Raw genomic sequence first — 13,734 nt, forward strand, 5'->3', positions numbered from 1 at the left:
TTTAGACCAGTCCAACCTCTTGAGCTGTCTGCAGCCTGTGTAGTATATTCCAGGTCTCCTAACTTTTGTAAACTGTCACTCATGCTGGGGTAAACCTTGGTGATGCAGCTGTCTTTGAGTCATTTCTGCTCCTGAAAGTTGCCCCTCCCCCAAACTCTTGTAAGTAACCCTAATAAAACTCATTGGCTCACCAAGCTAGACTTTGGGCTGTCATGGGTTCCCTACCTATGGTGAGTAGATGTGTGTGTGTTGCAACTCCCCATGAATAGTTCTGACACACATCAGGGTTTCAGCACCATCTCTACCCACCATGGTGCCTTGTCCAACTACTTTAGCACATAAGGACTCTTCTCTTAAATTTCGTGACACGAATTGTGATATCTTACTAATGAGAGGGTATGGTAGTTTGAATGAGGAATGTCCACCCTGGGCATTTGAACCCTTGGTCTTCAATTCATTGTCCTGTTGGGAAGATTCAGGGGGTGAGAACTTTCTGGATGAAGTATGTCCCTGGGTTATGCTACCACACTCACCTTCCAGTTTGTTCTCTCTACTTTATGTCTGCTGTTAAAGATGGAACTCCTAGCCCTCGCTGCCATGTCTCCCTGCCATGACAGACTCAGCCCTCTGGAACTGTAAGCCCAAATAAACGCTCTACCTTAAGTTGCTGTTGGTCATAGTATTTTATTACAGCAACATAAAAGTAGCTAATACTAACAGCATGACTCCAACTCCTGAGAGGTCAGCCTGCCACTCACAAAGTGATCGTGCTCATTTATAGAGCTGTAGTTCTAAAACATTAGGGCCAGGTGAAATAAAACTTTAAACTTAGGTCATTTGCGTGGCCCTGGGGAACCACTCTGGAAGTTTTAATTATCAGAGTTTCGGAAACATTTGGCACAGACAGCAGTAAGTGGAATAGGCTATGTCTTAAATCACTTGGGAGGTGATTTGTCACAAAGAGCTTCTTTATTTCCCTCCAGTGGTATCCATCCCCAAGCAGCACACACCACTCCTACAGCCTGAGGTAAATCATTCTGTCCACAGGCAAGTGCACAGGGAAGGAAGGTGTCAATCTGATCTTGTAAATATAGGAAGTTGAGCCAGTGCATCAGAAAAGGTTAAACACAAGGATCACCTTCTTGGTCTGGAGCTCTGACCTAAGGGGCCAGCATGGTTTCCTTTCTCCGTTTGTCTAGCCCTCAGTCATCTTAGCAGAACTGCCCATAAGAAGCAAGCCAGAGCCTGGTGGAGCAAGGCAGTGATGGTTTCCAGCAGCTACAGCTTCACCTTGCAGAGGGGACCTGATGAGGACAGAGCAAGGAGGGGCCTTGCAAAAGGAGGGGTGGGAAGTAGAGTCCGCCCCTTGCCTGAGGGTCCCCAAAGGCATCCAGCTCACCTTCCCTTGGTGGCAGGCAGCTTCCTATGGTAAATAAGCAACTGCAGATAGTCGAGTGACTCTAAATAGGAAGTGAATGTCCATGGTAGCCAAAATCTGCTTCTGGCACTCTCAGCTCAGATAGGAGAGGCACACAGTCACATCCCCCACTTAGCTCCTCTTGTCTGACACCGGGGCAGCTGTGGTCCAACTGTGGAAGGCGGTCCCCTCAGCCAGCCCTGCCTCCCCATGAAAGTTGTCTTGCTGGTACAAGGACAGGCGTGTTTGGGAAAAGTAAATGCACCTTTTGAGGAGATGCTTATTTGAAGCTTGTCAATCATTTTCACTTGAAGGACTTGAAGGATATTTTAGTAGTATTCTCTAGTCAGCAAAGTAATTACATAGGTCTTGGTAACAAATGCAACAATTAAGCCAACATTTCACCTTCTACAGTGTCAGCATCTCTTGAAGAGATTCTTGACCTCTGCTTTGTTTTACTCCACATCTAAGCAACACTACCATAAGGTGAACCAGCACGTTGGCAAGGAAAGAGAAGCAAAAATGTATGTCTCACATACTTTTTCCATCTTTCTAATAGGAATAAATACTTTTCATACTCCTATAGAGAAAGACAAGGAAAATCACTTTGTACCTTGGCATAAACCCAAAACAATAGCACTGAGAGCCTAGGAGTTAGCCTGACCCCCTGTTAGGCAGTCAGATAGAGAGCTAGGTAATGAAGGTAGTAAATGTCCTCAACCTCCTGACTGGAGACAAAAGCATGGCAGGTTTTGTCGCCAGCCAGCAGGCCCCCTATGATGAACTGGCTCAGCAAGTTTAAGGCCAGATAAGGGCCTGCCACAGAACAGCTGGGGGCTGTCAACTGTCCTATCTGTCAAACCCAAAAGGAGGGGACTGAACCTTTCGAAGCTTTAAAGCCCCCACTCCTGGAGAAGAGAACAGAGTTTTGGCTTCCCAGCCTCTGCTTTGCAGAGGGTTTTTTTTCTCGGTGTGTCTGTGGCATGCATGTGTCCTCGCCCCCAGTAAACATCTGTGAGCTTTCTCTGCTGCTGCGTGTTATGTTTCAGATCTTGCCTGGCAGAGAAAATAAATTTAATCCCCCAGCCCCTGGACGGTATTAGCATCATCTTAGGTGGACCCTGGTTCTCCCCAGACTATGAAACCTTAACTATGTTCTACCTCCTAAGGAAAATGCATCTCCCCACCTGTCCCATCCCAGTCGTTTGCTATGCTGATGTCTGAAGAAAAGTAAAAAATTTAGGAAAATGAAATGCACGCAGAAGTCATTTTCAGCCACAAACAACAGACAAACGCATAGTTGGTATAGTCAGTAATTTTGCAGGGTACTTCTCTTCTAGTGTTTATTGTGGTGTGTGTCCCCCCCCCCCAATTCTGATGAGCCTCTCTTTCCAAGTGTGAGTCTCTGGAATACTGGTTAAGTAAGCACTTTCTTGTCCAGCTGCTCCCATAGCTAACTCTTCCTCCATCAGAAGTAAATGTAGGATCAAGCAAACAGCTTGCTACCCTTCCCTATTTTAATCTAAGCATAAAACACCCATCTTCTGAACAGCCACAATTTGTGGAACCTGACCAAGTATTTATTTTCCAACACCCATTGAAATGCATTCATCTTCCCCGGCTTAACACTGGAGTGTTCATGACTCTTCTACTCACAAAGCCATTTCAAAGACCCAAAAGAACTGGAATGTCCAGACTTTGGATACAAATGCAACTCTGACCTCTCTCCATGCTCCCGACTGGATCAAGGGAACCTTTGCTCTCTTTCGCCGTTGTCTACTGAGTTGCTGGCCAGTTTCTCACCCGTCCAAGTTCAAAGCAGGAAGACAGAGAGCTTACCCCGGCGCACTTACTTCACCTACATGCACATTTTTGCTAACATTGAGTGCTAACTTCTGATTCCTTTTCTTCTTCTTTTCTAACAAAACTGAATGTGAACATTGCAAAACAAAGTACAGCACCCTCTAATCCTGTGGGAAACCCCTCTTCTGAACAGTCCTGACCACTGAATGAAGCCACATGCTGCTGGTCAGCTATCTCAGGACTGGCTCAAATGCTGGCCACGCCTCTTCTCTGCCAGGCTAATGTTATCTGATCCTCTCATGACCTGGCCTCCAGGTTCTTGTTCCCAGCCACCTTCCTCCCAGATTCTCTGAAGTGGTCCTTGTCCTCTAAATAGGTGCTGTTCAGAATGGAACATGGAGTGCAGTGGACCCGAACCTAATGCCACTCGGAGGGAACAGGTGACGATGGTTACATGCCTGGCTCTCATCTCAACTCCCCTGTCTGTTGGCTATTGGTCTATGGACAAGTCCCTCACTCCTCTGTGCTTCTGTCTCTTTGCTTGTTAAATGGGCATAATGATAATTACCGTCCCACCTCCTGGGTGTGTTACGAGTGGTTCAGTAAAAGACCATACCTACTATCCCAGCAGGTAACGGGCCTCACACTAATGGGCGTGAGGAATAGCATACCCTTACCAAGGAAATCCAGTCTCTTCCCTAGGCCTCATTACAGAAACCCCAGGATGTCTGTCTTTCACATGGAAGTAGCTCATCACAGAGGCACCATCCTGCCATCTCATCTCTTCCTACTCACCCCCGCTCCCCATCACACACGTGTCTCTAAGACAAGGTCTCACTGGCTGACCTCAAACATGTCCTCTTACTTCATTTTCCCACACAGCAGAATTTACAATCATGTGAAACTCATCTGGCTACCCATGGGCCAGGGGGGAGGGGTGGTATACATGCATGTATGTGCATGCTTGTGGAGAAGCAAGAGATTAGTGTCAGGCGTCTCCCTCTATTGCTCTCCACATTGCTTTTTGACACAGGATCTTTCTCAAGTCCGAAGCTCATGAATTCACAAAGACTAGCTGGCCAAAAAGCCCCAGGGACCCTCCTGCCTCCAGCTCTGTAACATCAGGATTATGGCCACTACACCTGACCATTTTTAAAATTAGGATGCTGGGGATCCAAATGCAGTTCCCATGCTTACCTACCAGGTATTCTACTAACCACCTGTGTCCACTGCCCAGGGAGGCCAAGAGAAGCATCAGATCCTGGAGAACTGGTGTTATAGACAGTTTGGATGCCAGGAATTGAACCCAGGCCCTCTGGAAGAGCAGCCAGTGCCCTTAACCACCTGGCCATCTCTCCAGTCCCCTTTCCTCTATTTTAAAATTGTCTCTGAACTTCAGTGCAGAGCTAGAGCTTGGACCTGACTGTGAACCCAAAATTCTAGGATTAGTACCCTTTTCAGGCATATTTCTAGTCAGATCTGTAATTATTGCAACTTTAATCAGTGCCTCCCACCACTAAACATCTTTGTCCCAGTAAGTGGCACCAAGGAGAAGGCACACAAAGCTCTTCTCAATTTAAATACTGCCTTATATCCCACCCTTTGATGTAGCAGGAGATTGCCTTCCATGCCTCTGCAAAGCCACACACACACACACACACACACACACACACACACACACACATGATCAGTGACTCCAATGTATCTGTAGGCCCTCTGATGTAAATTGGAAATAATAGTCATCATAGCCTGAGAACTAAAGGAAACATATGAAGAAGCCCCTCAGCAAGTTACTGCCACCCTGCAGACCTTATAAATCCAAAAACAAACCGAAGAATTCAAAAATGGATTCTGAATGGTGAAATATCCCAGCATCTGCCAGCCAATAGAAACCATTAGAATGTGAAGATGATGTCATTTGCAAAGTAAGAGACAACCCCAAGTAAGCACAGGCGGGTCAGCCCAGGGGCAGGCTAGGAGCAGCCCAGTTAAGAAGGTAGCAACAGCAGGATGCACAACAGAAATGCATGCACAGGACACACATCCACTCTTGCTCTCACAATAAGTGCTGATGCTTTCTCTCCCTTCTATTGAGTTCCATGGTTTCAAAATACCGGGTTGCCACCTACTAGACTAGTATCATTACCCTAATGAGTCACAACTCACATTTGTAGAAACATGGAGATGGCACACCCCCACCCACAGCCCTGCTTGCCATAAATGGCCTCTGGGAATGCCTTTCTGGGTGGTCTTGAGCTGTCTTTTACAAGAACTTGTTTTGGGAGGCGATGTTGAGGTCCCCATCTTTTGCAATGTCTCCTAGTTCTCCTGCCTGTGCAAGGGAGACTCCAAATGCTTTTAGTGACCCAGCCAGACAGCTAATCTCCAACAATAAGTCCCTTTGGACTTCAAGATCTCACCAAGCACCAAAGCCAGTTGACAGTGCTGCCACCTTCCCTGGATCCTTGCAGCCCAGGCTGTTCTCTTATGCCTGTTTTTGCTGCTGCACTCCTAGCCAGGAATCACAGCTTTAGTTTTCAGATCTCCCCACCCCCACTGTTAACGGGTGGAATCGGGTTGGGAAATGTTACTCTGCTCTCTCATCTCATTTTCCCCGCGACTGAAAATACTGTTACTTACCTGGGGGAGGGGGCAGTTCCTAAGGATTAATTTATGTGTGGCAGTTCCTCCGTCTTCCCTGGAGCTATAGGGGCACTTTCTTCCAAGCTTCGTTTGCTCTCAAAACATTCCCGATTGCCGGATTAAATCGAGTACAATATCCGGTGCTCGGTGTCATCTAAAGTGCTGTGAAAACCGAAGCTTCTGAACAGTCTCCTGGTGCACTTGCTCTCAGAAGGCCTTCCTCACTTCACTACCCAGAACAGGACAGAGAAGAACGCAGGAGGGAGTTGCAATTGCGACCTCACCACTAAAGTGACACAAGACCGGTTCCCCAGTCTGAACAAACCTGTTAACAGCAGGGTTAGTCCTGAAAAACAGACTCACACTGCAGAAGGTACGCATCTGGGGACCACGCCCTTGGTCTGGAGGCACTGGTCTCCAGACTCTGGGCTCTGTAGATGCTCTGCTGAGGCCCTGGCGGCGGGAAAGTTTCTCACCTGCGGGAGAGGGTGTGGCTAGGTCGTGGTGCCCATTGCGCTCACAGCGCCAGGAGCTTTATCTAGGGTTTCCTGACCCCCTCGGGATGGAAAGGCTGATCTCAGCAGCCGGGCGGGTTTCGAACTTGAAAGCCCTTCAAGACGCCCAAAAGCTGCTCTCCATGCCATCCAAACCCGGATCGCTCTTCCCCGCCCTCCCCATCTTCACCCACTCCGCTCCCCATCTTCACCCTCTCCGATCCCGGGGCAGACTGAAAGGCACCCAGACCCCAGGCAAGCCCCACGCCCTGTCCTGTCCCGGGTTACCGCAGGCTCCTTCAATGCCCAAGCCTCGCCACCGCCACCACAGCTGGCCGCAGCTGTGCGATTCGCTCCCTGTGCCGCCTTGCGGAGGAGATGCGTGCTAGCGACCTAGTGGCGGAGGCGGCGCTGGGCACAGAGGCTGGTGGTGAGCTCCTGAGATGCCTTCCCAGCGTTGGGGCACCAAAGTACTTCCTTCACTGAACATAAAAAAAGGGGCGCGGGGGGGGGGTGTATCCAGGGATACTTTGCCGTCTCTGGGACTGTAGTGGGTCTCTTAGGTCAACTTTGAGTACCAGGCTCTTCTGAACTGAACAAGAAGAAAATGGTCCACTTGAACAGGCTTTCAGTTATTCTCAGCCTTGGGTTCAAGTTCAGTGAGGCTAGCTAGCGCCCTCCATAATGCACTACTTAAATTATTACCTCAGTTTCTGAGTGACTCCCCCAACCTAAAGGTACAGATGCCAAGGGGCATCAAACATCATCCAGACTGATCCAGTTACCAGTGGGCTGAGTTAGCAGCCACAACTCTCTTCTGCATGCATTTGTATTTGTCCATCTGAGCTATATCAGGTGCCAAACACCAACTTTGTAGAGCATCTGTCTAGTAAGGAGACAGACAATAAATGTTGCCGGTAAATATAAGTCAAGGTGTGTGAATACAGCGTTGTGGACAAAAACACAAAGCAGACAATAGGACAATGGGAGTAGAGTGGGGGGTGGGGTCAGGGTTGCCTTACTGGGTAACAAGAAGATGAGAGAGCAGCCAGGCTTGTGTCCGAAGAAAGAACCCTGACTATGAGCCAGGCACTAAGATGTCCCTTAGCATATACCGAATTATTTATTTATTTAATTATTTATTTATTTATTTATTTATTTATTGCCAATCCCAAGTGCCACATGATGAGGAAGGTTGCGTGGCCATGTTGGTTTTACAGATAAGAAAGTAACCTGGTTGGTGGTGGCACACGCCTTTAATCCCAGCCCTCAAGAGACAGAGACAGGTAGATCTCTAAGTTCAAAGCCAACCTGGTCTACAGAGCAAGTTCAAGGACAGTTCAAGGCAACGGCCTAAGTCAATACGATGGTTCTAGAAAGGGATTCCTGGAAATGATATCTGATTCAAGGATTAAAAAAAAAAAAAAAGAGTCGTTTCATTATCACATGTAAAATGAAGTATTTTGAGAACCATCATTTTTTATAGCGTCTCTGTGTGTTTCCCTGGCTCATTGGCAAGCAGCTTGAGTCTAAATGATACAATTTGCTATCAGTGGTGAGAACGGTCACTGGTTCCCAAGACTGTATGTTGACTCATTCTCTTTGTGGAGTTCAGTTTGTGGGGGTGTGATTCATCACCCATGCAATGGCGCCTGTACCCCTGTCAGGGCCCAGTGACACTGCACAGGGCAACAACATAACTGCCACTGCTAAGTGCCAACCACCAAACAGGCTCATATCCACCTTAGCTGTGGACTGCAGGGGCTCTTTTACCTAGAGGACCAGGGCTCCACAAGATAGACAGTCTAGGAACACTGCTTAGGAGCAAAGGCAGATAGCTAACCATCAGTTCCAGAAGCCAAAACTGTAGGCTCCCAGAAAGCAACAGCATCAGGAAGATAATGACACTCACATGTCCCTCTTAGGGATCTGTCCCTGTCCCTGGTGGCACACAGCCCCTTCTTTCCTCCCGAGTCACTAACATCTTTCTATCTTTCCTTCTAGATCCATCCCACGCAGCACTTCTCCTGGAGAACCTCCATTGCTCTGCTACGAACTCTTCATGCAGGAGAAGCACAGGCATGTGTGCATGTTCCTGTGTGGCTGCAGCTTCATGCATGGCACGGTGACTGTGTGGAAGTGAGTGACAACCTCAGGCATCTGTCCTTACCTTCTACATTGTCTAAGACAGGATCCCCAGCACTATCAATGACCACTTAACCTAACAGTTGAGACCTCTCTCATAGCACATCTCTCTTTCTACTTTAGAGTTCAGCAGGCTTACCCTAACTCCCAGAAGCCTGTTCCACATCACGTTTTGCATCCAGTGAGCATTTAAGGGGTGTATTTTTGTTACAAGTAATAAAAGGATGCAGATCCACTTATCCTTTAGTTTTGTCATTTCACTCCAAAAGTAACTAGTGACAGGGTACAGTTAAAATGTATCTATAGATATTGTCTGTTTGTCTTGAGGTAAATTCTGTTTGCCCCATTCTGAGACTGGAAAACTAAGGCTGGAGGGTCATTTCCCTAAGATCACGATTCTAGTCAGTGGCACAGCTGGGATTCACACTCAAAATATGCAAATTAATCCTCCTCAGGAACTCATACTTCCTCTCCTTCAATCATTCGTTTGTTCTTTCTACCGATATTTACAATTACTTGCCTCAGCTCCATAACAGCTGCTAGGAAAATTTCACTGATTAATGCATAGATCTTACCCTCAAAATCCAATAAAAGAGAAAGACGAGCAAGGAAGTAATCAAAACCCAGTATTGTGAACCTCACAAAAGAGGCTCATGGAGAGACAGCCTAAAGGAACACTTTGTTTCACCCACAATGCTTAGAAAGCGGAGCTGACAGTAAAGAAGACAGAACTGTAGAAGTGTGCAGCGGGGACTCTGAAGGAAACTGCACAGAAGCCAGAGGAGGAGCAAATGCAAGACCACACAGGCTGGAAAGAGTGAGATAAGCCGGGAGGCTGGCTTTGCGTACTGGGGATGGGGTACAGGAGGGGATGTGCAGTTCTTGAGATAAACAGCAGATGAGCCTGGTAGGACCAGCAAGGCCACAGGTCTATGAAATGCTTTCTGGAACTACGTTGTCCTTGATCGTGTATGAAAAGCCGTTTTATCTCTGTGTTAGTCAGTGTTCTTTACTGTGAAGAGATACCATGACCACAGCAACTCTTTTAAAGGGAGACATTTAATTGGAATTGACTTACAGTCCAGAGGTTTAGTCCATTATCATCATGGAGGAAAGCATGGCAGCAAGCAGGCAGACATGGTCCTAGAGATTTAGCTGAGAGTTTTAAATCTGGATTGGCAGGCAGCAGGAAGAGAATTGCCACACTGAGCCTGGCTTGAGCATCCGGCTCCAGTGACATACTTCCTCCAACAAATTCACACCTACTGTAATAGTGCTACTCCCTAAGGACCTATGGTGGCCATTTTTATTCAGATAACCACACCGTGCATTTCATCTTCTCAGAGGAGACATTCCATGGTTTTAACCAAATTTTCAAAAGGGGACATCAACTTCCTTTCTCAAAGCTTGATTTGTGGACCAAAGAATTGAACCATCAGTCAGAATACACAGGACACGGTTAAGTGTCAAACCCAGGAGAAGTGACTGAGGTAGCTATTTAATACATCCCTCAGTCCCTACCTGCTATAGGGTGTAGCTGGCATACCCTGCCCTCTTCAGCCCAGGGCTGTGCCGCCTTTCCCCCAGAGGCTCTTCCCTACATAACCCAGACATTTTGGTTACCATCCTCTTTTGGACCTTTGGTCTCCTGGCTGCTGCACCTACTTCCCCTTTCCCCTTCCTCCACTCTCTCCTTCCCTCTCTCCTGTCCCCATATAGCCCAGCTCAGTCTGGTCATGTCTACTCTGGACTTTCCCAGAGGTTCCTGCCTCTGGCTATGCTCTCCTTTTTTATCTACAATGAACTTTCTCCTCTACCACATCTAGGAGCAGTCATGGCCTTGCCTTTGCCCTTTTTATTTATTTATTTATTTATTTATTTATTTATTTATTTTTTTCATTCAGACACCTAGATTTTGGAAGGGTGCAAGGCTCAGCCCTGCCAGATGCCTCCAAACATGGGAGAGTACTGCCACCCCTAGGCAAGAATGGTCGGACCCTCCAGCACCTCATCAGTCCCTAGCTGGCTAGCAGGCTGCAGCATTAAAAATAAAAACCTAGAGACAGGTGCTGGGGTTCAAGCTGAAGATCAGAAAGCAAAACAGCTGGCCACCAAAGAGTTCTTACTTCTACCAAGGCTGCGTGATCCTGTCTTCAGCGTGACTGCAGTCTGAATACCCAGTGAATACCTTGAGTTCCTGTCGTATATTCCTCTCTGGTGTTGGGATTAAAGGCGTGCACCACCACTGCCTGGCCTCTATGGCTGTGGTCAGTTTTGCTTTTTGATCTTCAGGCAAGCTTTATTAGATCATAAACAAAATATCACCACAGCAGGCCTAGAGTTATGGATCTGATAGCTAAGATCATATCACAGAAAGGGAGCAGGAAGTAGGGCCACAGTTTGCAGAGACACTGAGCCTCCCTCTGACTTCACTAACTGCTAAGTTATATATCCCCAGTCACATGTCCTGATCTCTAGTACTTCAGAGTGTTTGTAAACAGGCCTTTAAAGAGGCCACTAAGTTAAGTGAGGTCATGCTGAGTAAGTCTTAATCTATACAACCAGTGTTCTTATGGGAAGAGCACATTGATACACAGAGAAACGGGGTGTATGAGTGTAGAAGGCTGACCATGTGACAAAAAGAGAGTGGTCATCTGCAAGTCCAAAGAGAGATCGGAAACAAGTCTGTGGCCCTCTGAGGAAACTTCCAGTCTCTGTGAGGAGACACATTTCAGTTATCTTCCATGCCTGAGATTCTTTCTTCCCTCTCTTGTATTCTGTTGGTTATGCTTGTGTCTGTAGTTCCTGATCATTTGTCCAGTTTTTCTATTTCCAGCATTCCTTCAGTTTGTGTTTTCTTTATTGTATCTGTTTCAGTTTTCAAGTCTTGAACTCTTTCCTTCACCTGCTTAATTGTTTTTTTCTTGGCTTTCCATACTTTCTTTAAGAGATTTGTTCATTTCTTCCATTTTTTTGTTTGTTTTTTCTTCTATTTCTTTAAAGAATTTTCTCATACCATCTTTGAATATATTTTAAGAATATATTTTTTAAGTTGTTCTCTTCTTCTTCATCTGCTTTGGGGTGTTCAGGTCTAGTTGGTGTAGAGTTCCTAGATTCTGGTGGTATCATGCTTGTCTTTCTATTGTTAGGTCTTTTCTTGTATTGCCGTCTTCCTATAGCTTCTTCCAGTAAGTGCAGGTGAGGTCTTTCTCTCTCTCTCTCTCTCTCTCTCTCTCTCTCTCTCTCTCTCTCTCTCTCTCTCTCTCTCTCTCCTACTCCCCTGGTAGGCTTAGGTGGGTTAGAAGTTGGAGGTCTGTAGCTCTAGGTGGTCCAAACTCTCTAGGAGGTCTCTTCTCAGGCAGGGTCCCAGTGATGGAGGTCAAAGATTAGGCTCCAGTAGAGGCCCGGCGAAGGGGGTCAAAGGTCCAACAGGCAGGGACTCTGGATGGCCCTGCAGGGATAGGGGGATCTCTGGGCAGGGCCCAGAACTCCGGCAGATCACCGGTGGTGGGGGTCAGAGATCAGGCAGGTGGGGATTCAGGGTGGTCCCGCATTGATTGGCAGGTCTAGTGTGCCCAGACCAGCTCCAGGAAGTTCCTGGAAGGTGGTGGGCGGGATTGTTGGATCCACCCTCTGTTTCAATGCTCAACCAGAGTGGTGGGACAGTGGGCAGGGTATGGCACAGGGTGCTATTGGGAGGTTTTTCATGAAAAAAAAAAATAAGAATACAAACTAGCAAGGAAACATATTAGGGATGTACCCAATCATCTAAGTAAACAAGAACACTTTGGAGACAGAATGAACCTAGATAAGACCCAGAGGCATCACTGCAGAGGTAGGGAGAAGATAAGGAAAACAGTAGGGAGGAAACGGGATGAAATGTCCCTGGCCTGCTGGCAGGGGACAGCTGGCAGCTCTTAGCATGCCAAAAGCAGGGGCTCATTGTTGGCTGGAGACTTGAGGTGGCACAGTTTATTTTCAGGATGTTTAGGACCTATGTCAGCCAGCCCAGAAGAAAGCAGTAAAACCAGAGCTGTCTCTGAGGATGCACTGTGAATATGTAATGTGTCTGGCCTGGGAAACCTGGCTGCATCCCAGTGTGTTCAGCAGTCAAGCAAGAACCAGTGAGTGAGACAGAAAAACTGCTATGGGGCTCAGACCTTAGGTTGCAAAAAAAATGATATATTTGCTGCTCTAATGTGGCTGTTTTCCTTCCAAAATTGGATAATCCATCACTTAGCTAAAGCAAAGGCAGAAACACGTATCTGCATATGCTGCCAGCAAAAGTCACCTAAGGGAACAAATTCCTCAAGGACAATTTCCCCTGTCACTGGAGTTTCAGAAACCAAGCAAGAGAGTGAGCATTCCAGAAGCCCAAGCTATACTGTGAGAAGCATAGACTCAGTATCCTCCTGCCAATCAGGACCTTCTCCCACCCCCTTCCTGCAGCAGCTCCCAGTCTTCCCAGTCTCTCCTAGCTAATTTGAAGGTTACTGCTTATTGTACTATTTTTCTTATTGGTTTTTTTTTTTTTTTGTCCTAAATTGGGTTTCATTTGATTTGTCTTAGTTTCCTGTGGCTCTTACCAAATTAGCACAATCATTCCCAAATCTGTGTTCTTAGCTTTCACTTGCAAGCTGTCACTTTTTAGTCTATGGCTCACACACCAGGGCAAGGTATCATTCGGCAGGAGAGTACACACAGGCCCTGTGCATCTCAGCTCTCCTTGTCCGATGCTGGAGCATTTACTCAAACTATCCCTTTAGCATCTAATGCTACTGTTCCTCTCCTAGTGCCTTCCAGACACCCACCCACAGAGTGTGGAACCAGCCAGACAAAACAGCTAATGTCTTTCAGTTCATGCTTGACATTCAGTCTGGAAGATGGAGCTTTGGGAGCTCGAAATGGCAAACAGAATACATTTAACACACACACACACACACACACACAGTGGTGGGAGGAGGAGAGGGCTGTTCTTTTTTTGGAGGGGAGTGAGTTTCTCTGATGGTGTTTCAATGTTTATTATCACACAGTAAGGAGGAAGCTTCAGTTTATTGGCTCTGGGCTCCCTACTTTCTGATAGCAAATAGTAAACGGCCTTGGCTTGGCCAGGCTCTTTGCATCCTGTTAGTCTTTAAATTGCATTACAGCCAATGATAAGGCACACTTCAACAATTTCAAAATGGAAATTTCAGTTGATTCTAGCCAGCATTGGTGGTTAGCTGGTTGGTG

General features: G+C 46.9%; 1 protein-coding gene across 2 annotated transcripts in view; it reads right to left on the bottom strand.

The window, feature by feature from the left end:
- The window catches only part of Mrap2 (melanocortin 2 receptor accessory protein 2), a 29,723-nt gene extending 22,923 nt beyond the window's left edge, over positions 1-6,800 (bottom strand). Inside the window, exons 1-2 of one of the 2 annotated variants that reach the window (XM_051207618.1) lie at positions 6,646-6,800; positions 5,861-6,092 (exon numbers count right to left, since the gene is read on the bottom strand). The gene's annotated coding sequence lies outside the window, so the exon portion shown is untranslated. Of the gene's footprint in view, positions 1-5,860; positions 6,093-6,188; positions 6,230-6,645 lie in introns of those variants that run through there. The other variant, XM_051207627.1, reaches the window with a different exon arrangement.
- Between the last annotated feature and the right edge of the window lie 6,934 nt (positions 6,801-13,734).

The sequence above is a fragment of the Phodopus roborovskii genome, unplaced genomic scaffold (genome assembly GCF_943737965.1).
Source record: "Phodopus roborovskii unplaced genomic scaffold, PHOROB, whole genome shotgun sequence".
Taxonomy (NCBI): Eukaryota; Metazoa; Chordata; class Mammalia; order Rodentia; family Cricetidae; genus Phodopus; species Phodopus roborovskii.